The sequence below is a fragment of the Herpailurus yagouaroundi genome, unplaced genomic scaffold (assembly GCF_014898765.1).
Source record: "Herpailurus yagouaroundi ecotype Mexico unplaced genomic scaffold, PumYag 29, whole genome shotgun sequence".
Classification (NCBI taxonomy): Eukaryota; Metazoa; Chordata; class Mammalia; order Carnivora; family Felidae; genus Herpailurus; species Herpailurus yagouaroundi.
This window is the reverse complement of record NW_024412377.1, coordinates 59,552,633-59,579,877: the sequence shown is the minus strand read 5'-3', so window position 1 is coordinate 59,579,877 and position 27,245 is coordinate 59,552,633. Positions and strand designations below refer to the sequence as shown.

At 46.5% G+C, this 27,245-nt stretch overlaps 1 protein-coding gene and 1 long non-coding RNA gene across 2 annotated transcripts in view; one reads left to right on the top strand and one right to left on the bottom strand.

The window, feature by feature from the left end:
- Positions 1 to 27,245, top strand: part of SLIT3 (slit guidance ligand 3) — a 595,338-nt gene that overhangs the window by 182,027 nt on the left and 386,066 nt on the right. The gene's annotated exons all lie outside the window — the stretch shown is intronic.
- Positions 837 to 5,262, bottom strand: LOC121010690 (uncharacterized). The gene is made up of 3 exons (XR_005781325.1): positions 4,936 to 5,262; positions 4,057 to 4,170; positions 837 to 1,070 (listed from the first exon to the last, which is right to left on the bottom strand). It is a non-coding gene; the product is annotated as an uncharacterized LOC121010690 (long non-coding RNA).

The following is a 27,245-nucleotide window of genomic DNA, read 5'->3' as shown; positions in this document are numbered from 1 at the left end:
GGCAATGTTCAGAGCTCACCTTGCATAGGCAGACAAGAGAGTTCTTCTGTTGAGAATAGAGACCTCTGGGTGCCATGGAATAGTATTTGTCAGGTATTTCCAGGGAATGGGAACCCTTGACTGTGGGTTGCATAAGATGTTTTAAATAAACAGAAATTGGCTAATACCGCCCACGAGTGCTTAGAAATCCTGCCTTCCTCTTCCCTACAGCAAACTTGAGGTGACGTTCTGGTTGGCAGCAGCTTGGCTCTGCCATCATGTTCAAATTCCACTATTGCTGGCCTGAATTTGCTTTTTCTGGCAGACTTGAGCCTAGTCCCAATGAAACATATCCACGGCTTGCAAAATTACTGGCAAAATTGGGCTGGCAAGAGGTGAGGGGGGAGAGGAGGGAGGGGGAGGGGAGAGCATCCAGGGTAATTGCCATGAATGGCCCAGTGATGAGTATCTACATCCAGGAAGTAATTTCGTGAGATCTCTGCTCACTCACTTCTGGTTTGGCTCTCCCAGCTCACTCATGCCAGTCACAGAGCAGTACTTTTTACAGACTGTAAGTCCATTGTGAGCTTACGTATCCTAGCAGTTTGTAAAGTGGTATTTTCTTCATTTTTAATGGTGGAATAGTACAGGCACACATATTTATTGGTGCCTTCCCATTCCACACTGTCCCCAAATAACCGAGAAGGACTGTCCCCCTCAAGCCATTCCTAGCAAGCCATGTGTCTTCTGGGCCCAGGGAAGCTTCTGATTTGCTGTATGTCCCTGGTTGAGGGTCCCCCAGCCCATCCCAATGTCGTGGGAATGAAGGAAGCATAAGGTTGCAGCCCTTCCTGAAGGGTTGTATAAATCTGAAAGATTTACTTTGATCCCGTCCAAGGGAAACTTCAGCTAATCAGCAATCCCTTGCTTTTTATTAGACTCCCCATAAACAACGAGGCCACAATTGTGAAGGAATCAGAGGACGGTAGGTGTTTGATGCCTGAAGCCTCTCCTCGAGTGCTAGTGCCAAGCAGTTGGAGCTTCTTCTTGTAATGCAGGCTTGATTAGCTGGTTCTCCCTCCAACCTCAACCTTTTGTGGAAGCATTTGTGGCCAAAGGAAATATAATTAGCAGAAAGATCCTGTACGCAAACTGTCTTATCAGTGATGATAATAACAGGCCTGGTTTCCTATATTTTTCCGGTTAGCCACCGTGTTCTGCCAGTATGGCATTCATAACTCCCCCCTTCATTCCATTGTCAATGTCTTCGGACTCCTAGTCTTTCCCTCTACAAATCCATCCCAAATACCATAACCAGGCCGTTCATCCTGGAGAGGTATCTTGGCACGTTGCCCCCAAACATTCAATAGTACCCTGTTTCACAAAGGTAAAATCCGAACTTGGTATGTGACATCCAAATCCCTGCATGGTGTGGTGTCAGCCCGTATTTATGGCATCATGTGCTGCCTCTGTGTGTACCAGACCAGAGAGCTCGTGGTCCCTCAGACACCTGCCTTACCACATCTCTGCTCAGAATGGCCTCCTTTGTCTGGACTTCCTGCAGTAATGCTCCATTCAGATCCTCATTCCTCACAAGCATCTGCGACAGCTCTATCCCCAGGATCTCTCTCCTCTCTCTCTCCCTCCCCTTCTCCCTCACTGCAAGCTCCTTTAACACTTGTAAACTGGGAACGTATTTTTCACCACTTTGTAGAATACCTGCCCCAAGTGCAGGGACCACCCTCCACCTCTCTGCAGAGCCCATTGAGCCTGCTCTGCTAGATGGGCCTTGTCCAAAGCAGAGGTGGACTGACACGGAGGTCTGGAGCACCAGCCTGAGTCAGGAGCACTAAGCCTTGAATCCCGCCATAGTGCACGGCCCTGGCCCAGTCCCTTAATCTCTGTGGTCCAGAGTCTCCAGGTTTGCAAAGTAAGGAGTGATGACTCATTTGACGGAAATAGTTGTAAGGGTTAAATTAGCTATTCTGGGTTAGGCACTTAGCATGGTGCTCAAGGCACTATTGGTATCATTCTCATTATCGTTAAGTAGATGTGTGTTGATGAATAGACTTCTGGTCCTAGGACCCCAGGCCTTTCTGAGGAGTTGGACACATGGCTTGGTCTGCATGTGGAACCCCTGGTCTACTTCTGTAAGTTTGACTAAATCTCAGTTTCCTCGTGTGCAAATCGGGAAGAAGAGGAGTCCCCATGTCCCAGGTTGTTGTGAGAACTGAATGTAATGATGAGTATAAGATGTCTGTGCTTAGGAAAGGCTTGGTTAGTGAATAAGCTATGGAATCCTGAGAATGGCTGGGGTTAGCAGTCAGGAATCATGACCTGTGTCGTCTCTCGGGCTTTCCTTGCAAGGGGTCAGGGCAGGGTGGAGGGGGGGGTTAGTTTCCCTAGTCCCTACATTGAGTCACGTTGGGGTGGGTGAGGGAAGCCTCATCAGACTCTGAATTGACATAATTCTCTTCTTCTGCCACCCTTTGCCCACCCTATCTGACCAGAGCTGGCAGAATTTGGGGATCTTAGAAAGATGGGGACCTTCAAGTGGCCATGGCAGACAGGTCACCTGTGTGCCCCCCAGGCAGCTCATCAGACCCCACAGATGCTTCTCAGTGAACACTGAGCACCCCTGGGACTTTGTGCTCTGGGCAGCTGTGAGGGCTAGTGCAGACATATTAGCACCCCTCCTCTTCGTCCCTGCCCCCTCCTTTTCATCAGCTTTATCCTGAGGTGGATAATGTTTCTCTAACTGCCTAATTGGGAGAACTTAGCTGGAAAATTGCCATCATGCTCTCTTTAAAAGGGTGCCAGCAGCCGGAGGCTGCCAGCTGTAATGTCAGTAGGTAATCCTGGCTTTGCTGCCATGGAGCTAGGAGTACCCCCTCTCTCTTCAGTCTACTTTCCTCATGGTTGGAGCATGCCACAGGCTCTAAGAGAAAAAACCGAACATGGAAGAGCAGGACAGAGGTAGCCCAGGAAGCTGCTGCAAGCACTGATCAGCGTTCCTCCTGCCCCCCATGGCCTTCTGCTGCCTGTACCAGTGGGGGATGAAATGCCATCAGTTGGACAGCCAGGGCACCTTGGCACCACACCTTGGTACGCTGGTTAGCTCCACGTACTCCCACGGCAGCAACCCTGAGTTTAGACTGTGTCTGAGGGCCATCCCGGAAAAGGAAAATCTAATCGTGAAAACTCATTCCTGAGTTTGAGAGAGTGTGTACAGCAGTGTTTAGGAGTGTGGAGCCTGGAGCCAGACCGCTTGCTTTATTTCAAATCTAGGCTCTGCCACCTGCTCGACAAGTTACCAAATCGCCTGATTTTATCATCTGTGAAATGTGGGTGATAATTCTAGCACCTACCTCTGCTCCACACATCAAGGGACCCTGGCTGATGGCAGCACTGCCACCCTTAACACATGGCATCCAGGGTCGTCCTGCAAGGTGGATGTCTAGCCCACACAGAGAGAAGGCACAAAGGATTGGATGTCAGAGGTTTCGATGGGCCAGGCTTAGAAGGGGGGCGCCTCACTCCAGTCACATTCCACTCTCAAGAAAGAATGTAGTCACATGGTCCCAGCCTAACTCAGCTAGAGAAGATAGTTTGCTGGTGCTGAAAATGAACAGGCACGGCAGTCTAGTCTCTGCCCCACAGAGAAACCTTCCTGGTAACAAACAGCAGGCATTAATTGAGCACTCGCGTTAAGTGCTTTACACGTATTAACTAAATTACTCAACATGACATGATGAAACTACACACACATACTATATATCAGTGAGGGTCTTGCTAGAAACCCAGTGGAACCCTCAGAGGACCAATTAGAGAGGGTTTAAGGATATCTGTACGACATGTTCATAACAGTATTATTCTCATTAGCCAAAAGGCAGAAGCAACCTAAGTGTTCACCGACAGATGAATGGATAAGCAGAATGCAGCATGAACGTACATAGAATATTACTCAGCCTTTTTAAGGAAGGAAATTTGAGTACGTACCATATAATACAACATGGATGAGACAGAAAGTAGAATGGTTGTTACCAGGGGCTGGAGGGAGGGGGAAGGAGGACTTACTGTGGATACAGAGTTTCTGTTTTGTAGGAAGAAAAGAGCTCTGGAGAAGGGTAGTGGTGATGGTGGCCGAACAAGGTGAATGTATCTCATGCTTCTAATCTGTAAGGTTAAAAACTGTTCAAATGGTAAGTTTTATGCTACATGTATTTTACCACAATGAAGAATCATTTTAAAAGAGGGCTTAGGGGCACCTAGGTGGTGCAGTCAGTTAAGCCTCCGACTTCGGCTCAGGTCGTGAGCTGGTGGTCTGTGAGTTCAAGCCCCGTATTGGGCTCTGTGCTCACAGCTCAGAGCCTGGAGTCTGATTCAGATTCTGTGTCTCCCTCTTCTCTGCCCCTCCCCCGCTTGCATGTGGGCTCTCTCTCTCTCTCAAAAATAAAGATTAAAAAATTTAAAAGAGGGCTTAAGGAAGGGGCTATTTGCAAAATGTAAATGAGTCCTAGGTGCCAGTGAGTGATGGTTAAGCACAGAGGGAAGAGCAACCATGGGAAGCTACATCCACCCAGAAACCTGAGGGGTAAAGGAGGGAGCAGTTACCAGAATGAGGTGGGAACAGTAGCCATGGGAGAAGGGCCACTGAACAGAAGGTGAGGCTTTAGGTAGAGGAACTCAGCACTTGCAAACCACAGCCCAGCAGAGTGGAACCAGTGGATAAGTACCCAGATCCCTGTCCTCCTGCCCATGACCCCTCTGGCTGTACCCAGCTGGAATCAGAGGGCACACCCGGGAAGCTGGTGATGTCTTCCAGTGACTCAGCCTCCCCAGGGCTCAGAGATGGGCCGAGGGTGGAAGAGAGCCCTTGGGGGTAACCAAAAAAGAATGGGTTCAGCCACCATATTCCCATTCTATAGATGGGGATACTGAAGTAAAGTAACTCACCCGAGGTCACACACTTAGTGAATGCAGAGCAGGCTTTCAGCCCTGCTGGCCTCAGAGCCTCCTGCAGGAAAGGGCAGAAACTAAAATGTCAGGAAGGTCTGCGAAATACCCAGCACTGTGCTTTCTCCTCAAATGAGTGAGAAAAGAGAGACTCAGAGAGCTTAATTTAGTAATTTTCCCGGGTCAGGCAGCTAATAAGCAGCAGATCCAGGATTTCTGACTCCAGAGCTAAGCACTTCCCACCCACTACAGGAACCTTCAGGCAGGCAGTCACTCACTGTCACCACCATTATCACCAGCATCAGGACGCGGTCCGTGAGCAAGGCTTTCAGTGTGCCTTGTGTCTGGACAAAGGAAGCCACTATGTACAGACCCTATGCCTCTCCCACCCCCACTAAGCCTTCAGGCCAGGGCATCTACTTTGTAAAAAGCCACACTAAACACGAACCCAAAACACAGTCCCTCCCCTGTCAGCAGACACCAGAATGTTGAGCTAAAAGATATGTTTGAAGCCATCTATCAAACCCCCTCATTTTGCCTGGGCTGAAATGACCTGTTTGTCCAGTGTAAGTTCAGGTCACAAGTTCAACGTTTACTGAGCACCTGGCTAGTGCCCAGCATGAGTTAGATGTGAGAGTGACCCAAGATGCAGACCTGGGTATCTCACATACCATCTGCTTCTTTTAATCCGCACCACCATTGCCTGGACCCAGAGACCAAAAGCTATGGCCCGTGGACCAGCCCCACCTGTTGGCTGTTTTGGGGCATCAAGGGTCATTGGCACACAGTAACACCCTTTGTTTACCTATTGTCTATGGCTGCTTTCACATTATGACAGCTTAGTTGAGTAATGATGACAGGGATATTATGGTCCCTCAAGCCAAAAATATTTATATCACGCCCTTTAAAGAAGTTTGCTGACTCCTGACCTAAGCCAAGTGTGTTAGTTTGCCGTGGCTGCCCTAACAAAATTCCACGTGTTGGGTGACTTAAAATAACAGGCCTTTATTGTTTCACAGCTGGAGGCTAGATGTCCAGGATCACTGTGTCAGCAGGGTTAGTTTCTTCTGGGGGCTGCGAAAGAGAGTCTGTACATGCCTCTTCTAGCTTCTGATAGCCTCAAGCATCCTTGGCTTGGAGATGGCATTCTTCTGTGTCTTCACATCACCTTCCCTGTATGCATGTCTATCTCTATGTCCAAGTCCTCTCTTTTGGATAGTCATGTTGGATTTGGACCCATCCTAATGACCTCATCCTTATCTGATGGGTCCAGGAAGGCCATTTCCCAATAAGGCTATTTCCAAGTAAGGCTACTTTCACAGGCGCTGGGGGCTAGAATATCAACTTTTCGGGGGACACAATTCAACCCATAGCCCCAAGTTACATTATCTCTTCCTGAACTATGGCAATAGCTTCCTAACTTGTTTCCCCCAGCCATTTTTGCACTGCACCTCATCCCATCCTCAAACCCTTATTCCACAACCCACTGTCCATGTCTCAGATTAATCATGTCTCAGCGTCATTGGAATATGTCATTCTCATGTCCGAAGCCCTCCAATGCACACCCTGTGGGTAAAGGCTGAACTTTACTATCATCTGTGATGTGCTGCTGCCCCTTGGGGGACCTTGCCACTTGCTCATACCCCACGTGCCTGTACTCTCGCTGTTGCTGCCTCGCTGGCTTTCCTTCTGGTATTCAAACTTGCCATGCATCCTTCCTAGACAGGGCCTGTGTTTAAACCATCCCTCTTCCTGAGCCTTTGTTCACCTCGCCTCTGTGGGTTCAACTCTTACTCATCCTTCATAGATCATCATAACTATCCTTTTCTCGCTTGCTAGGTCACATCACCCATTAGTGGCTTAGAGCATTTCTCTGACATTTATCCAGTCGTAATGCTCCGAGAGATGAGTCCTTTGTCATTAGGTCCATGAGATAAGAACAGGATCTTTATGCTGCTGCTGTTGTTTGCCTTTGTATCCTAGCAACTAGCATACTGCCCAGCCCACTGTGAGCACTCCAAAACCATCTGTCAAAGGTAAGAAGAACGGAGGAAAGAAAATGGAAAGACAGTCAGGACCCTTGCCCCTGAGGAGCTCAGGGCCTAGTGAGTGCAATCAATGTGCAAACAGAAAATGACAATATAGTGTCAAAAGTTATTATAGAGCAAACATAGGTAGCATTGGGGGAGGCACAGATGAGGGACTTCTAGAATGGGAACAGAGTAAGAATAGGGAAGGTTTCCTAGAAGGGATGATGTTGAAACTTAGTCTCGTGAGTGCCCTTAGTCCCACCTTTGCAGTTGGAGGAAGGCCATGATTAAGGCCTGGAGGCTTTGTTGCTTTTCCATTGTTGTGTAACAACTTACTACAAACTTAGAGATTTATAAACAGCATACATTTACCGTCTCACGTTCATGTGGTCAGGAGTCTGGACAGTTTGGCTAGAGCCTCCATGCAGGGTCTCACAGTACTATAGTCAAGCTGCTGGCTGGACTTCATTTCATCTAGAGGTCTGATTAGGGAAGAATCCTTTCCAAGATCCTTCAGGTTGTTGGAAGAATTCATTCCTTTGCGACTGTATGAATGCCTGCTTTTTGCTGGCCATTGGCTAGAGGATGCCCTCATGTTCTAGAGGCCTCCCACACTTCTCTGCCATGGGGGCCTCCCCAACATGCCTTGTTTCATCACACCAGCAAGGAGAACCTCTCTCCAGTCCACTAAAAACAGAGTCTGGTGTAACTGCAGGGAGTCACAGGAGTGACAGCCCATCACTCTTTCCATATACATAAAGCAATCATGGGAGACTCATCTTACCTCCTTTGCTATGTGACTTAACTGAGTTGAGGAGTTACATTCCATTACCTTTCCCATATTCTGTTGGTTAGAAGCAAGTCACAGGTCCTTCCCTCACTCAAGGGGAGAGATCACACAAAGGCATGAACACCAGTTGGTAGAGAATCATCAGGGGTCACTCTAGGGCCTGTCCACCACAGAGGCCTGAGAGGAAATTGTGTGAGGACACCAACTATTCCCTCTTTTACTCACGTAGGCTTGATGGAGGACCCACCGTGTAGCAGGCACCATCCTTGGTGCTGAGAACACAGTGGAGAACAAGACAGACCAACCATCTACCTTCCTGGAGCTTCTCCATTCAGAGTAGCTGAAGTATGCAGGGGAGGGGGAGATTACTTTCACTGGCATGTTCTTGGGGAATCTTCCATTCAACAGCCTGACGAGTAGAGGACCTTCCTTATGGAGAGCTGCTGCATCCTCTAAAAGCATTAGGCGGGGTCTTTGGCCCAGCCATTTGTTTAGCCATCCCAGAGACCTCACGGGTTATTATGCCCCCAAACATTACTAGCAGGTGAAGCTGTCATTGCTCACTCTTACAATATTTGAGCCAACCCTCCGTGGCCTTATGCCCTTTTTCTGCCCCTACCATTTTTCCAGCCCTGCTTCTTCCCAGCCTTGAAGAGATATCTCTGAAAAACCCCTCTGGATTTCAGACCAGTGGTAGGATGCTTCCCCTGGGTCTGTTTTTCTGCTGGTCCTTAGAGTGTGCTGTGCCAACTGCCTCTGAGTCTGCCAAAAACCTGCTCTTAAATGTGGAAATACAAGCATCCAAGTGTCCAGGCCGGGACTTGAACCGAGGTCACCTGGACTTGAAGACCCTTCTCTTCCATTGCAACTTGCTGTCTGAGACTGAGAGCACCTGATCCTTGCCCTCCATCTGGAGAATTTTTGATCTCTTGCTTATCCCAGCGGTGTTCATTGAGTGCCTAATCAGTGTCCTAGGCTGAAAACAGGCAGAGTGCTCACCCTTAGCAAGCTTACAGCCTAATGGGGGAGACAGGTATAGATTGAAGTATCACACACATAAATGGAAAAGGCATCTGATTCCACCTGTAATAAATGTTAAGAGTGACCAGAACGTGGTGATAAGAGAGCCCATGGGACAGCATTAGAGCTGGTCAGCAAGGACAGGAAAGGCACCCCTGCCTCAGAGGTTCTTGACCCGAAATTAGGAAGAAGAAAAGCCAACTAAGCCAAGGACACAAGGAGAGGCAGTTAGAACAGTAATCCAGGCAGAGGATATAATGTGGGCAAAGGCTGTAGACTGGGAGAAAGTTTAGTTGGGCTGGAGGGAAGAGGGCCAGGTGGTTGTTCTTGCTCAATCTGAAGTCAGACAGCCAGACCCAAACAGAGAGAGTGCAAAGGCCCTAAGCCTGTCTCATTCCCAGGCTCCCTGTGATCCCGACATGCCAGGGCCTCGCATTTATCATTCTGAAGAGCCCTGCCATGCTTCCTCCCTGGGGCTGTCACCCCTTGGGAGAGGTTATCACCACATAGAAATCCAACCAATCCCTTTACCATATTTAAGGCACACAGCTTAGAATAATAACCTTTTTTTTCAAGCCTTCAGAAATATCAAACCCACATATATTTGGAATGAAAGACGAATATTACAACTCTTAGCACCAGGGAAGTATGCAGGCCACAGCTCTTAGGAAACTGAAAAAAACCAATAAGCACATGCGCATCTGTAAAAGGGGAGAGAGAAGCTTGATTTTCTACACCTTCGGGTTTGGGAGTGCAAGTTTGCGCTGGGAGGAGAGCAAGCTGCAAAGACTCATCTGTGAAAAAGGGAAAGGGAGACAGACAAACCCACTCATCTTGTCCATGAGCAGCAAGGAGCAGGGTCCAGCCATATGGGCAGTCATGAGGAGGCAGGACTGTGTGCCCTGCTCAGCACTAATTAGAAGCAAACTAAGGCCTGGCTGGAGTGGCTGCAAGGACACCCAGCAGGGACCATTTCCTGCACAGGGCGGGCTGCCCTGGACGAGGGGGCCGACAGGTGCTGCCTCCTCTGACACTTTTGGCAGCATCTCCCCTGCTCTCCTCCTGCAGCTCATCCCAACAAGCGCGTGACCTTGGAATGCCCAGGGAAGCTGGGTTTGGCTAAAGGTTCTGGAGGCTGCTTTCTGCAGGCGATTACTGTCTCTCCAGCTCTCTCTTTGGAGGGCTTATCTATAAACACTGAAGGACCTTCGCGTCTTCTGAAGTTCAGCACAGGGGTGGGGGGTAGTTAGACCTGGCCGTCTTGACACAGGGTCATTTTGACATGACCTAGAAATCAAGCCAGTAAATTGTCAGTGTGTATTACGATGCCTTGGTGTGCCACAGGGAGACAGGGAGGGGGTGACGGGACATGTGCAACAGCCTCAGAGATGGGGAAGCTCAGGACTGAGGCAGAGAATGAGGAGAGGGTCAGAAATAGTAAAAGGTCTGGGATACGACAGCCGCACTCAATACCGGTAATTTTTAAAACCGTATTTTGCATGTTGAAGCAACAGTTGTAACATTGGAACGATTGTGTCAAAAAGCTCAGATCAACGTGACCCTCTTTGCATTGGTCGTACAGAGGAAGTGTCTATTTGACAGACTCTCCAGGAGTTCTTCCCTCTCTCCTTTCCTTTCACACCCTTGGCCTAGACTTTCGTCATCACTCGCTCATACTATTGCAGCAGCCCCAACACTGATCACTCTGTGACCTACCCTCCATGCAGCAGCCAGAGAGATTTTTTTCTAAAATGCATCTGATTGAAAAGGATGCTTGGCCTCTGAATCCTGATACCAAGGCTGCTGACCCTGGTCCCTGAATCCTGTTCCTTCTACTTCCCTCTGCTCTGGAACCTATTGATTTATCCAAAGATGACCTTGAAGGGCATTAACTGGTAGACAAGTCTGACCTTCATAGGCCTGATGCCTCCTGAGGCTGCCCTCTACCCAGAAGGTGTCCTCAAAGCTTGGTAACACTCAGCACGCCTTCGGAGGGCCAAGGGACAGTGTTATGGAGTATGGCCCTCGTCCGCTCCTTGGCCTGTGAGCTGCTTCTCCATGAAGATGAAGACGGGACAAGAAGTTGTACCTTGGGTAGTTCCCTGATTTAAAAGGAAAAAGAAAAGCCTTCTCAGTCTGTGAGCACGTGCATATACGTGCATTAGAATTGTTAATGTTTCTTTGAAGAGAGGTAAAATTTATGTGTGGTTTAACCAAACGATGTGTCTCCAGTGGGGGAGAAAACCTCCCCTGACCCCATTAAACACTATTTGTGATGCATGGGGGCGGGGGGGGGGGCAACCTTGAACTCTACGAGCGTGAGAAAACAAAGGGGAAATCGAAATTGTGGATCTGCCAGAAACCTGCCATTCATAGAGCCCACAAATCACAGGGAAACAAAGAGAAATGGAAAGATTTGGTATTAAAAACCCATTCTTCCCTGAACCTGTGCCAGCATCTATAAAACAATTACATGTGATCATACTTGAGGCTTTTCTGAGACACTAATTCTTCTCTTGACATTAAAATGTTGTACATGCTGCTTTCAAAATGTCGCACCCAGTCAAGAAGGGCACACATCAGAAGGGCAGACACAGCATGCAGGCCAGGTTAGCCCCACTCCTGAAAACTGGGAATCCTCTGTGGTTTTCTTCCTTTTCTCCCCTGGGAAGTTTCCTTGGAGCTGCTAATTTGTGACCCCCAGGGTGTGATATCCTTGCCTAGCTCCCAAACGGCTCCCTTGTTGCCAAGAGACCAGACAAGGGGGTGGTTGGTTCCCTAAGTTCCCCCCACGCTCCCTCGTCCAAAATTTGAGAAAACTCACCAAAGCTCATGACCAGGAGAAGGTGAGGAGGCTTCAAGCGTGGCCCAAGGTGGAATGAATGCACATGCTCAGTTACTGTGAGAAAGCTGACCCCCAGATCCATTTGTGGATGCTGAGTTCCTCATCGTGTTCAATGGGTCTTTGATTTAAGATTAAATAGGGCCCCTGTGTGAAATCGGCTGTTAGTTTTAAAAGCCTTTTCATTTTGACAGGTGAAAACTTCATTAGAATTACCCTATGCAAAGATGTCAGGAAAAATATACAAAGGGAAATTGGAAAATGTGATTGAGTCGAGCGTGCTCTTCCTCTGTCCTGGTGTTTCTGCACGGGCATATTTATTTCTCATGCACTTGCTGTTTGGCATGTCCCCTAATTGAGGCTTAGATGTAAAAATGCACAAAAGGCAGGTGATTCCACGGCTTTTGGCTCCTTGCTGGCATGGCTTCACTGGCTCATTTCTTGGCAGGGGACCCATCTTTGGATCAAATGTGGGGGTATTTCCAAATTGAGCTTTGAGAGGAAGAGCCCGGAGAAGGAGAGGCAAGAAGAAAAATAGGTGAATTAAGTGAAAAGCATGTTGTGGGCCAATTTAATTAGGGCTAATATATCAGGCCCCATATTGTTTTTGGAACTGGATTCGGGAGTAACAGGATCCCTGACAAGGTGTAGCCAGCCCTGCTAACGAGTGACTCTGGAGTTCACAGACCGGTCTTAAGGAAACCCCAACACAGAGCAGAAAGTGGCAAGTCCTCTCTGGTGGCAGGGGTGGGACACGGGGCCAACCATGGCTCTTTCTTCCCTTGGTCTCACTGCTCTTCCTGCTGAGGAGAGACAAGGGCTGGGAGCAAGGGCTTCTGGCAGCGTGGCTGGCCTTGGGCTGTGCAGGCCTGCCCTGGCCAGAGGTATGGGCCTGCTTTCAGAAAGCTCCTGTACGGAGAGCTGCACATATTCCATCTGGGCCTAGAAAACGGGCAGGCCCTTCCATCTCCCAGTCACAGCATGGGGACCATGGGGAAGGGGCTCTGAGGTATGTAATTTAATCCCCACATTTTGTGAATAGAAAAGGACTGGCCCAGAGTAGGAAAGGGTCTCACTCCCCACGTACACTGCTGGCTTCGGCCCAAGGGAAGACTTAGGAGACTGGCAGCCAGGCAGAATTGACCTTTCTTTTGCTAGGGGCCACAAGCTCCCATATCCTCTGCTTAGTTTCCCTCACAGACTTTGAGGGTCACTTGAGCCATGGCTTCTCAAACCCTTCCTCAGAGGCTACAATCCAGGGACACTGCTAGGAGGAAGGGGCCACATGTGCACTTCCAAGAAAATAGGCTTGATTTGTCTGTTTTATGTAACGTGCTGGGGAGAAACCCTACTCCTTGTGGTCAAACACAGTCCTCACTATTTGTAAGCTGTGTGACTGAATATGTTATCTTACCTCTTCTTTGTCCCCAATTTCCACCTCTGAGAAATGGGAGTAGAATAATAGTACATATTTAACAGGATTTCTGTGGAGATTCAATGAGCCAGTGTATGTAACACAGCAAGAATGGGACCTGGATGTAATAATCACTCAAAAATGTTACTACTACTACTACTGTTTATTTGTATTACCATGGTTATTATCATATTAGAGTCGTAGGAAAGATTCAGTTTGAAGAAAAAGGGGGTTTCCTGAAGGATAAAACAAGTTTGAAATCTACTGATTTGGAACAGAAAAAACCTGTGATAGTAAGTTCAATATGTCAACTTGACAGGGCCATGGGATGCCCTGATATTTGGTCAAACATTAACCTGGGTGTTTCTGTAAGGGTGTTTCTGGATGAGATTAACATTTGAATCACTAGACCAAATAAAGCACTCTGTGGTGTGGGTGGGCCTCATCCAATCAGTTGAAGGCCTGAATAGAACAAAAAGGCTGACCTTTCCCGACTAAGAAACCATTCTCCTGCCTGACAGCCTTTGAACTAGGACATCAACTCCTCCTGGTTCTATAGCAGCCTACTGGCCTTTGAACTCAGACTGATTTGTCTGTTTTATGTAAGGGACATCAGCTGTATAGATTTAGACTTGTCAGTCTCCATATAATAAATCTTTCTTTATATGTGTATCTGTATGCATATAACCACACACTTATTATATATGGAGTATATAATATATTCTATATGTAACATGTATATATAACAGGATATAGATACATATATGTGTATGTATACACACATACACACACATAATATGTATCTCCTATTGGTTCTGTTTCTCTGAGAACCCTAATACGTGACCTAAGGACCACACTTGGCCCTCAGTAATGTGTGTGTGTGTGTGTGTGTGTGTGCGCGCGCGCGCACATGTATGCATGATTGTCTACATGTTTTCATGTTAAAAATAATCCACATATCCAGTTTCTTTGAAAAATCATAAGGTATAGTAGCAGTAGTCTCAAATTGGCTGGAAGTGATTTCAGCTTATTCCCATTAGGACACGTGATCCCCAGTTCTCACCCAGACCTAGACATATATACTCCTTTTTATAGCCAGCTCTACATAGGGAATAGAGAAAAATTTTGAGGGATACTGGGAAAGTTGATTGTCCTCTAGAATACAAGATTCATTCATATGGTCAATAGCACTGGTAGGTGGCATGGTGAATTAGACATAACTTAAGGAGCTCATTGTCTTAGAGAACAGACATTTGAGTGGAAAACTGAAGTGCTGAATGGTAAGGGGTAGATCAGATGAAAGGCCAGGTTCTCTGGGGTTATACAGTCTGGGATATAGGAGATGTTGAGGAAGGCCACTGGAAAGTGAGGAATCCTTGAATTGAGTTGTAAAGGTTGCATAGACATTTAGATAACTGAGGAAGAAGATAAAAAATAGCTCTAAGAAGAGGGAATGGCATGTGCAAAGACCCTGTGGTAAGAGAAGCAGAATAGATTTAAAGAACATTTTGCCATAGCTGGAGCATATGGTGGCACTTAGATGTTGAGGCCAGAGAGATAGGGAAAAGCAGAATCATCAGGATCATTTTTCTTGAAAATGATTCAAGACCATTAAGGATTTTTAGTAGAGAAATAACAGATATATTTCCATTTTAGGAAGATCTCTCTAGCTACATTATGGAGAACGAGTTGGGAGGAAAAGCTGTAGATAAGATGACCAAGGAGTTGCCATGGAAGATGTCTGAAAGTCTAAGATTTCCATTCTAGTAGTTAAAGCTTGTATCCCTGTCATATTATATATGGGATAAGAACTTAATCTCTATCACTCTTCATTGTGAATAAGTTCAGGGACCTTCTCCAGGAGGGGGTTTCCGTAGTAGGAGGTGCAGAAGGTAGTACAGCATTAAAAACAAATGTCACTTATTCATGATTTTGCCCAGGTCCTATCCTATGAAGAGGGACCATTCAAGAGCTCAGTAATGACCTTTAGTGGGATGTTTATAGGCTGTTCTTCGGGACAAAGAGACAAAGGTCTCTGCCCCCTGATGTTCACATTTATGGCTTTCTTCTTGGAGAATGATGACCAGTTTTCCTTTGTTCCCTAAGACTATCAAAATGAAAACACTATTTTCAGACATCCATGGGACTCAGGGTGAGACTGAATGCTCAACATTAACTTTTCCTTTATAAAAACAAACAGAACTCAAAACCAGTTAGCCAGGATGAGTCCTTTGGGATTAGGACTCTGATTGTCAACTTTTACTTAGGCTCCCACAGTGGGCTGTTTGTTTAAACATCAGGAGGACATTTGGAGAGGCAGCAAACTAGCATTTTCTTGCCAGCAGATATTGTTGATAAATGGTGTTTCCCTGTGTCAGCTTATCATCAGTAACCATGGAGAGAATCCTAATGAGTCAGCCTGATCCTAAACCTTGAAGCACCCCTAGCCCTTTGGTAAAGATGGAAGCACCTAGAATTAGCTACAAGTTCACTAGAAGATGGAATGAGTCAGTATCTGCTCTGGCCTCTCCCCCCATCTCAGGCTTATGATGGAAGTTCTGGTACAGGTCATCATGAGGAAGGTTGTAGATCATGTTCTTGGTGTCTTTGTATCCCTGTTTTCCCTCGGTGTCTAAAGAAATGATCCAACATTGAAAGGGATCTCACACATCATGTGTTGAGTGACCAATTTCTGCCCTCTGCCTAGGTGAGAGCATGGACCCTCTTGCATTTTATAACATCTTGCCTGCTTTCATTTCCAGAGCACTTTCTTGGCACTCTTCCCTTTGTGGCTGAAATAACCCTATGAAGGTGCAGTTCATAATCCCTATTCAACTAATAGGTAGACTGAAGTTTGTCTGCTTTGAAGATCTTGACCCAAGTTCGCAAAGCTTCCATAATTGCTCCAGGACTGAACCCAGCTGTTAAATCCAGAGCATTTTGCTGTCCCGTCTTCCGCATCCAGCTGGTGGCTGTAACATTGTCTCCTCGGGCCCAGGGGAATCCTGCAGTGCCACTCTTCCTTGGCTTTCCTTGTTTTGAACTGGATCCCACACTCTGCCCGGCTCTGCCGCAGGCCTGCACCTCCCTGCTTCTACTCTGTTATCACTGAATCCTGAGCACTCAAGGAACCGGAGGAGGGCTTGACAGGGTGATTAGATACATTGGAGGTGAGGCAGAGCAAGGCCCTCGGAGCTCAAGGCCAGTTGCTTCTCTGACATCTCCCTGGGGAAGAAGCTGCTCTCTGGCTCAAGGTCAGTTGGCCTTTGTTTAAGTAAACCCAGTAAGTGGGACTGGACCTCTCTCTACCAGCTGGCAAAAGTCCCACTTGCCTTCAAGCACTCGCCTTAGGTGAGTATTACCTGGACACCTTGTTCACTGTACCATGAGCCACTGAGGCTGAGACCAAGGTTATGTGGCAGGCCACTGTTACAGTTAGGTCAGTAGCTGTATGACCCACTTAGAGGATGTTTTCATATTTGTGAAATAGAGCCAATAATCATACCTGATCAAAAAGTTATTATGAGGATAAAATGGCATGATGTCTAGAAAGTATTCAGCACTATGAAGGGCACACAGTAGGTGGCCATCATGTCAGTTGTTGTTGTTGTTATTATTTTTTTATTATATTGTATTGCTAGTGTCTAGAAGGTACATATGAATGGGAGAGAGGAGGAGGAGGCAACCTGGAAGGAAGAATTGATTGGATTAAGAAATGATGAATGATTGAATAGCTGATGAACAAGTCATATGTGTGTATTAGTCAGGCCTTTCCAGAGAACAGCCAAAAGGAGATGATAGGCAGGTGGATGGAGATTTAGTGTAAGGAATTCGCTTTTGCAACTACAGAGGCTGAGAAGCCCTCAATCTGCCATTTGTAAACTGGAGACCCAAGGAAGCCAATGGTAACTCACTCTGATGCCAAAGGTCTCAGAACCAAGGAGCCGATGGTATAAATTCCAGTCCAAGAGCAGGGGGAGATGAGCTGAGATGTTCCAACTCAATCAGTGAGGCAGGATAAAAGGGGTAAATTCCTTCTTCCTCTGCCTTTTGTTCTATCCAGGCCCTTAACAGATTGGATGAAGCCCACCCACACTAGCTAGGGAGGGCCATCTACTTCCCTGAGTCCATAGATCTAAATGTTAATCTTACCTGGAACACCCTGATAGACACCCCTAGATGTAGTGTTTAATTTGGGCACCCATGGCACAAAACTAACTGTCACATACAAGCATGAGGATAAAAACAAGGCCCAACAGTACCCTGAATCCTTCCCACCAGCCTGATACGTCAAGGGCACTGTCTTTGGGGGCTGCTGTGCCTATGAATCACCTGTTTTGTGAAAACACAAATCATAACCTGAGAGGCATATTCCACACTGATCAGAGATCCCAAAAACTAGGAAGGGCAGTCCAAAGAGATGGCAGAAGTCTAAGAAGGCATGGACCAGGGTGGATGCTTGCTTAGTGTTCAGACCATCTCTGGAAAAGGTCAAACAGAGGGAGTGGGTTTTTGAAACCTTCACCAGGCCATGGGGAACAGGCCTGAGCTCCTGAGCTTTTGTGGTGGTGGGGGATGGGGTGGGCAGACACCCGAGATCTGACCTCTGAGCTCAGTGCTCTGGCCTCCTCTTGCCTGTCCAGGTGTGTGACCCTCCTACCCCCTGGAATGCGGCCGTGCTGGAGATGTAATCAGCAGAATTCCTCTGACTTCTCAAGAAATGCCCCTTTGGGAGGGAAAAGTACAAACAGGCTGGGAAAATGCGAATCCTGTTTCTGTGGCTGAACAATTGCTCCATTGTAATGACCGTGTGCCGCAAGGTAGAAGTCTAAGATTTCAAATGACATCTTTGTCAGAAGCCATCCACATGTAACTTACATCGTTTGATGCATTTGTAGGAGGGCACATCAGCTTCATCCACCCTTGCTGTTGTGTTTATTTGCTGAGCTATTTTATGTCTACCAAATTATATGCAACATCTCTCTTTCTGGAATTATTGGAGCTGGAAATATCCAGAACTAGACTCATGTGATGTGTGGAATGGTAGATGGTGAATCTATCAATAGATGGGATCCTCTGTGCCTACCAGCATTTGTTCAGATTCTGGCTTAATGTCATCTAAATAGCTTCCCTGAATCTCTGGGCTCAGTAAAGAAAACCTCTGCATCTGCTAGGAATGGATTCACACTCAGGCCAAAAATGTGCCTAAGTTTGTGCTTAATTATTAGTTGCATGTGGAGAGGTGTATGTTCATGGGCCTGGTGTGGGCAGGGGATGCCCACATTGAAAAAGATGAGGTTTTTTTTTGTAGAAGGAAAGACACTTGGTCACTCTGTTCCTTGGAAAGGAGAGTTCTTCCTTGAGTAATTTGTGACCAAATACTGGTCTCCAAGCCATGAAACCCCACGTGTGAGAAGATGTCAGCTCTCCAAAAGAAATAAAACCAAGCTGGGCCCAGTGATAACCATCAAGAAGGCATGGGCAGCCTGCCCAGAGTCAGAGTTTTCCTTTGCTCTGGGCATCCCTTCTGACGGGTTTTCCCCAAACTGGGAATAAGCACTTGTCAAGTATATTAAAACATTAAAAAGGAGGAGAACATTTAGAATGGTCCCTGATTCAGGCCCCTTGGGAGTTCCCCACTTATATTTTTAAAACTCGGGCCTTGGCAGGTCTTGGCTTTCCAGTTGGCATGAGATGGAGTGGAAAATACACTTGATCCTCCAAGTTGTGCCTGGGAGCTGAGTTTGAACCTAACAAAGGGCAGATGAGGGGCAGCACTTGGGAAGCTCTGGGGCTCCAGAGCAAGCTGCAGAACACCAGTGTCAAGTTGGCAGCACTCCTGGTACTGCCACTTCACCTGGCTATTCCCCCTAAACCACCTGTGGCTGAAATTGCCCATGGCTGCTAAGCTCACATTATCCATAACTGCTCTTCTTGCAGAATAAACGTCTCCCTGGTAGTCTGCCCTTGATAGTCCCCAAACTGTCCCTAAGAGGTCACAGCACATGGCTAAACACAATTGTAAAAGCGCATATACCTTTAACAGTAATATTCTTGTATTCCCTTCTCTTGACCTCCCTTCCTCCTTCCATCCCTCCCTCTCTCTCCTCCCCATTCCCCCTTTTCTTCCCTCCCATCCCTCTGTTCCCCCTTTCATTCACCTAGTCATCCATCCATTCCCTTGTCATCCTTTTGTGGGAAGCTAGTTTTAATGTCCCTTCTCAAACTTCCTGGACCAAGGCGGGAAGAAAAGCGAGGATCTGAGGATCTCTATCCAAAGAGGGGAGTTAAGAGCTACAGTGTCTCAGTGCTATAGGCAGGGTAAGGTGAACACTGCTGGTAGAGCAGGCAGGTTGTAGTGTTTCAGCATTGGGTAGATGCCCAGCCACATTGAGTGCTATTATAGTGAATCTTAACCTAAGGCTCATGGGTGGCACTTGAGGGCTCTCTGAATGACCTGAAATTATAGGCAAAATGTGTGTGGATATTCCTGGGAAGACAGTCCAGTAGAACCATCAGATTCGCAGTTGTAAGAACCATCTGGGACTTAAATTACTGACTAGCTAAGTTTTAACCCATCTTCATTCTACCTTTTCCTCCCCTTAATAGTAGGAAGACATTGTGGTATAGTAATTAAAAAAAAAAAAAAAAAGACTGGAAACATGCTACCTGGATAATGCCAGCTCTACCAATTACCAGCTAGCTATGTGACCTTGAAGAATTACTTAATATACTGAGCTTCAGTTCTGCTACTTCATAGGAATATTCAATGGATTAAATGAGATAATGTGGGCAAAGTATGTAGTAGTGGGCATACTGCATCTAAGGGGCTCAGGAATTTAGTAATCATCGGTGCTATGGTATCATAACCTAGAAATACCCATAAGATGCCAGTGTTCTAGTTTGAAGGTATGCTCTAAACCAAGGGATAGCAAACTATGACCTGTGGGCCAAATCCTGCCTAATGGCTGTTTTTATAAATACAGTTTTAGTAGAACACAGCCACACCCAGTCATGTACATATAGCCTATGGCTGCTTTTAAACCACAAGCACAGACTTGAGCAGTTACGATAAGAACTGTATGGCCTGCAGAGCCTAAAATATTTACTACCTGAGGCTTTACAGAAAAACATTTGCCAACCCCTGCTATATAAACAGTCAGAAAACAATAATCTACCCCGGAGATTACCCTGTACTCACAAGTACACAAGGAGGCACAGACAAGGATGTTTGTAACATCATTATTTTACTCTCAAATAGCTGAGACCAATCTAAATGTCAACCAGAGGAGGAGTGCTGTGCTCATACTGTGGCAGATAAAAAGAATGAATTTTATCTATATTGAGTAATGTGGAAAAGTCTCCAGTAGGGATTGTTGAGCAAAAAAAGCAAGGATGTTTTCATTTGTGTAAAACATGCCAAACATATTGTATATTTTCTACTAGTTCATATGTAAATATGCAGATGCTTAGAAAGGACACTGGAAAAATATGCAACAAATAGATAATAACGCTCGCCTTTGAGGAAGAACGGAGCTTGGGGTTTTTGTCAGTAGAGACTTTAACCCTCTCCATAATGCTTTCATATTATGACCAGGAGAATGCATTCATGTATTTCTTGTTTAATTAAAATGTATTGAAAGAACAGTGTATGTAAAATGAAAGACACTTGGGCAGAACATTGAGGGATGGGTGTGATTCTGATAGGTGGAATGATGAGGGAAGAACATGAGGCCAAGCAGAAGGAGAAGGACTACAAGAGCAAAACAGTGGCAGGGAGGCAGGGAGGCACTGATGTCACTGGGCAATGAGGACAGTGACCAGTGTGGCAGGTCACTGAATGGCAGAAGGTGAGGCTCAGGGAGGGGAGGCAGACAATTAGCATGAAAGGAAGTCATTTATCACAGTAAAGGTCAGAAAGGAGAATTAAGGCATTACACCTAATGCCACCGTGGACCACTCCAGAGAGGCAGCAGGCTGGAAGGTCACAGATACTTACAGTGAGACTGGACAGAGCCCTGGGGTCCACCTGGCCCTCTAGACTCGGGGATGGGGGGCTTACTCTTTTCAATTCTTCCCTTTTATTTTTTTTTAATTCCCTCAGACTATGTTCTAGGGGAAGGAAAACATACTTCACTCTGCTTCTCAGGGCTTCGTAAAACAACAGGATAGTTGGATAGTTAGGTTTGGTTTTTAGCATTAGGAGAAAAAAAAATGCCTGTTTCTAAAACAGTTGCTGTAACACGTAAAAGTTCCAGTCAGATGTGGTTTGGGGCAAGATGACTCTGCATTGATATTTTTAACATAAGGAAATCACCCAGTTGAAGGACACCTTAAATGTGCTTCCTGGGATGAGGAGCAATTATACAATAAACAAGAAGAAACTGAGTAAGGGGCCAGATTTGGGGCTCTCGTTTGAAATGAGGGTAGGCCCTGGCTATGAGCATTTGGTAGAAATAGGAAGTAGGGCAAGGAAATAAAGTTTCAAGGCTACAGAGATGATTGTCAAACTTTGTCTCTGCCGTTAGATACTAGGGAAGCAGTCATTTTTTGCTGTCCCTCGTCAATCCACAGTGGTCCCTGTGGTATAAGGTGCAACTAGTGAGACATGAGCCATCCCGGGTCATCTCCAGGCAGGAACTGGTTGGCAAGCTGTTTCTGTAAAGAGTCAAATCGTAAATATTTTAGGATTTGCAGAACAGGGGGTCTCTGTCACAGCTGCTCAGCTCTGCTGTTGTGACATAAAAGTAGCTGTAGATAGTATATAGATGAATAGAGATGGCTGTGTTCACATAAAACTTATAGATTTGGCCCACGAACCATAGTTTGCCAGTCTCTGTTCTAAAGCGGTGATTTTACACCTTAGGGTTATCAACACTATGTTTTCTCCCTTGCGGATTTGCCGTATTTTGGGAGGTGGTTAAGAGCAGAGGCTTTGAATTCTGGCCCAAAGCCCTTATTACATCTATGATCTTGGACAAACAGTGTAACATCATAAGCCTTAGTATCCTCATCTTTAAAACAGAAATAATGCCTACGTCATTGGGCTCTTTTTTTTTTTAATTTTTTAAACTTTATTTATTTTGAGAGAGACAGAGCAGGAGCAGGGGAGGGGCATAGAGAGGAAGAGAGAGAATCCCAAGCAGGCTACGTGCCATCAGCACAGAGCCTGACACAGGGCTTGAACCCATGATACTGTGAGACCATGACCTGAGCTGAAATCAAGAGTTGGGCACTCATCCAAGTAACCCAGGCACACCTGGGCTCTTTTGAACAATAAGTTAAATTATTGAATGGAGACAGGATAACATAGTGGTTAAGAATATAGAATGCAGACTTACTGGGCTCACACTCTGGTGCCAGCATTCATTAGCTCCATGATTTGGGGCCAGGTTCTTTTCATTTCCATTCCTCAGTTTCATCATTTGAAAAATGGGATTAGTAATGATGTCTCCTTTGTCATATATTAAGACTGTGATTTGAGTTCATAGATAGGAAGAGCTTAGAACAGTGCTGGAAACATAGTGCACTCTTAATAAACATCAGATATGGTAGTAAGTGGTAGTAATTACTCTTATTATAGATTTTTTTTACATAATAATAGCGTTTTACCCACTTACAAGTTAATTGAAGCTGATTTAAGGCTATCCTTATGATAAGGTCACTCTTACTTGCAGTGCAATGTAATTTTTTTTTGAGAGGGTAAGAAACAAATGGACCATCGTTTTATAATCAATAGTCTGTCTTATATCTGACACAACCAGTGGAAAAAGCAACTAAATTCTACTAATCATATGTTAAGTATTGTAGAATAATTTTAAAAAATTAAAAACATGAGTTACTCTATTGTAGAACCTTCTTCCCATAAATTGGGGAAATAGGAAGGGTAGCAGGGTCAGGGTGTTCAGCAAAATGTCAGAACATTTAACTGAATGACTGACTTAACCCACAGTATAATCCAGATCTGGGTTAGTCAGCTTCTGGCCCTCACCCCACTCAACCCTGACCATAGGTTAGAGTGGACAGGTGACCTGAATGTGCCCAATTGTACTCCCAGGATTTTGCTGGACTTTGAGGAAAAAGAAGCCTTTTTCTTTCTCCTACTGTAGTTGGTTAGCTATGGGCTACAAACCTGGAGGAGCCAGAGACCATTAAGTGAACAGAACCTGCTTAAGAGTGAAGCCAGGAAAGAGGAAAGCAAGAGAGTTAAATTCTTGACATTACTTACCTCACCAGATCCAGCTGTACCTGGATCCTGTTAACCCCCATACTGTACAGTTATAAATAAATTCCCATTGTTCTTAAATCAGTTTCTGTCACTTGTACCTCATAGAGGCCTGACAAATATATCCAACCTATTATGCTCTGACAGAACAAAAAAAAAATTGAAAATCATTTTCCAGAGCTCTCCTCCAGATAAAACACGGCAAACTTCCTCCAACTCCTTAGAAACAAACCAGTCAACACTCTGGATTGGTCAAGCTTAATAGTCCTAAGGAATAGAAATCCACACTGGCTGAGGTAAACAGCAACTTCATTTATAGGAAACAAATCAGGTCTCAAAATTGCTAGAGATCTGCAGAGCTGTGCTCAGGATAAGGGTGTGAACAAGGGTGCACCAGCACCACGAAGGCCAGGACGGAGACGCCACAGCTACTGCCAGCACTGGACGCTAATCCCAGATAGAGATGGTCCTATTTGGCACCCCAGAAGTGGGCTGTGCTGCCCCGCCCCCCTGCAAGAATTCTGCATGCCAACTGACACCATCCCAGGCAGGTGCATCTGAGCATCTGAGCCGGGGTCACATGCTTGCACCCTTGCCACAAAGGAAGCTGGGAAAGTGATCTGGCTATTCTGACTTCTAGAGAGGAAGGCAGACTACACCCTGCACTGAGATTTTGTGTAGAAAAAAAAAAGTGGAGTGGAGTAGAGTAGAATAGGAGTAAACAAAATAAAATGGCATATGTCCACCATGGCTCATCTTCCCTTTCCTAGAAATGCTGCCACCCTGCGTGGGTCCCTGCTCACCATCCTCAGTCTCTAGCAGCTGCCACAGCTCATGTCCTACCTGCTGTGGGTCAACCGGAACCCATAACGTGATCAGCACTGCCCACCTCTGAGACATTTTTCTGGGCCACTCGGTGATTTCACTGGGACATGTTACCTCCCTGGGCTGTCAGCCTGGATGGTGTGATTTCCAGAAGGCCCTCAGCCCAGCTCACGCCATCTGTGAGCAGACTCTAAATCCGCCCACAGCACTGAGTAATAACTAATTATCAGGCCAGTCCAGCCCTGCCATGAGGCTCTGCACACTTCTGCTTGGCATTGTGGCAGAAGGAGAGCTAGGCAAGGAACAGCATTGAGGGAGTCACAGGTCCTGGCAAGCCTGCCCTCCTTGTCATTTCCCTATTGTCTCCCTGGAAACTAATCCTGTCCCTCTTGACAACTGCATGGTGAGGCTGCTTGCTTCAGTGATCGTCAAGGTAGCTTATCCCCTTGTTAATTAACTACTCAGGAAAATGCTGTAGGACACTGTGCTCTTGGGCTTCTAGCTTGTTAACATGGGGGACTCCGGAGAAACTTTGACCTGGCCTGTGGCTGTGAGTTGGATGACTCAAGAGAAAGGCTGGATGGAGGGGTGCTTGCTTCCTGCATGGCTCACCATCACTTTCAGGCACTATGGTTTGGACATAGGTAGGATGACTGGGACCACAGCTGCCACTGGGAGATTTTGCTTTCTGCCACCTAAAGCAGACTGTCCCTTGCAGGGCCTTCGACCATGGAGGCTGAATGACAGAATAGAAAGGCCTGCAATGTAGAATGTAACTAGAGGGCTAGAAATTAACCTCTTCATTTGGGCAATACTGTCCACAGGAAGAAGTCAAAGATCAGGTGTGGCTTAAAACCCAAATTCAATTTACTAACATTTTTTGGTCATCCATTACATGCCAGTCACTATGGTGAGCACGGGGGAAAGAACTACCCAAGACATAGTCCCTCAGGGAGGTCAGTCTATGAGGACAGATCAGACAATGGAATAGGCTATGTGGATGCAGAGGATGCAGAGGACCACGGAGGTGAGCAGGGATGCTGATGGGAGCATAATAGAGGGGCATGGTATTAGCTTCCTGAAGCTGCTATAACAAATTGCCATGAATTTGTAGCTTAAAACAACAGAAACATATTCTCTCACAGTCCTGGAGACCAGAAGTCTGAGATCAACAGGGCTTCCCTCCCTCTCCAGAGGGAGAAGAGAATTGGTTCCCAGCCTCTTCCAGCTCCTGGTGGCTCTCAGCCATCCTTGGCTTGTGGCTGCATCACTCTGGTCTTGTCTTCACATTGCCTTTCCTCTGTGTGTCTGTCTCCCTCTGCCTCCCTCTTGTAAGGATACGTGTAATGGCTCTCAGGGCCTGTTGAGAAAATCCAAGACAAGCTCCTTCTCTCAAGATCCTTAACATCTTTGGGGGTATAAAGTAAGACTGTCCCATAAGGTAATATTCAAAGGAAGTGAGTGTATCTTCAGGGGACCATTTTTCATCTTGGGCTTGGGGCAAGAAAAGCTTCCTAGAGGAATTAAGGACCGCTGGTCTGCTTAGGCTTGTTTGCCTTCAGACCCATTCCCCACCCTTCCCTGCTCTGTTCTATGCCTCTGGGGCCCATCTCCTGCAGGCTGTGGTTCCTGTGCTCCTGTGTCAGCTGGCTCCTGAGTCCTACCAAACTGAGCCATTCACAAGAGACATGAGGAGAGGGGGCTGGGAGAGAGAAGCCAAGGTACTCTTTTCCTTCTTCTTTCCCTAACTACTCCTCTGATAGTGACTGTATCACTGTGTCTCCTTCGTGGTTGCCTCTCCTGCCATTTGGGTCCCTGGACTCTGGTCACATTGCCTGCTCAGCTGTGTTTCTCCAACATAAGAGTGGGAATACCTTCTTATTGCTTCTCTGTGGGATAGCTCAGCGTCCTCTGTTAGGCTCTCGGCTCTGCTCTCACCTGCATAGCCAGTTCGCCTACATTAAATTCCTTCACTTTATGTCCCTGTAGGACATTCTTACAGTGGCTTCAGTTCTCCCGGTAGGCCCTTGACCAACACCAAGTTCATTTGGAGGATAAATCATTTAGGAGAGGGTGGAGGAGGACTGGTGTGCCAAGGGCTAATGGTGAGCAGGGCAGGCAGACCTTGCCTCTTTGGAACCCTCAGTCAGATGGAAGAGGCAGACATCAATCAGTTCACCACCCAAATACCTGTATGATGACAAACAAGGGTCAGTGTATGAAGGGAAAGTAGGATGGCTTTAGAAAATGCAGTGAGGGGACATCAGTCCAACATAAAGTGTTATTAGGGCTCCCTGAGGAGTGATCTTTGAGCTGAGCATTGAGACCTGAGCTAGGAGGTAACTCAGTGGAAGCACTCCAAAGACAGGATGAGTCATATGCAAAAGTCCTGATGTAGGAGGGAGCTCTCAGGGGTCTGAAAGAAGGTCAATGTGACTAGTACCAACAGCTAGTACCAGCAGCTAGCTAGTACAGGGCTTCCACCCTAGTACAGGAGGGACAGAAAGGATAGGCAGAAGGCAGGTTGGACAGGCAGGCTCTTGTGGGATTGGGGTTTGGGGAAAGCAGTCAAGTGGTAGGTTTTTTTTGGGAGCAGAAAATATAGTCTAGGCTAGAAGCCACCTAAGGAAGGTCTTAGCTGGGCCATAGGCGATCAGGAACAGATGGAACCCCACTCCCAACCCTTCCATGGGTTGCCATGAGCAGCCATTGTACTTCTCAAGAAGTGAGGTAGCACATGCTCAGAGGCCATGAGAGAGAACTGCAGGATCCAGACACCAGGAAGAAGTTTCTAGAAATTTACAGCCACAGAGGGGCCTGCCATCCTCAAAGAAGCCCTTGAACTCAATGATGGATAGCCAGAATGAAGGATGAAGAAGACTCCAGCTGTGACTGGACAGGGGTCCTTAAGTTTCCTTAGCACTTACATGCAGGCCACAAATCCAGAGCTGGTCGCATCAGAATCCTAGGCACATTTGCTCAAAACACAGGTTCTCTGGCCCCACCTCTAGAGATTCAGATGCAGTATTTCTGAAGAAGGGCCTGAATCTGTATTTGTCAAAGCCCCCTAGACTTTTTTATGCACAGACATGTTTAGCAACCAGTGCTCAGTCTGATTCTTCAGTGGACACCTGCCCCATGTCTTATTTGGGGTGTAATCCTTG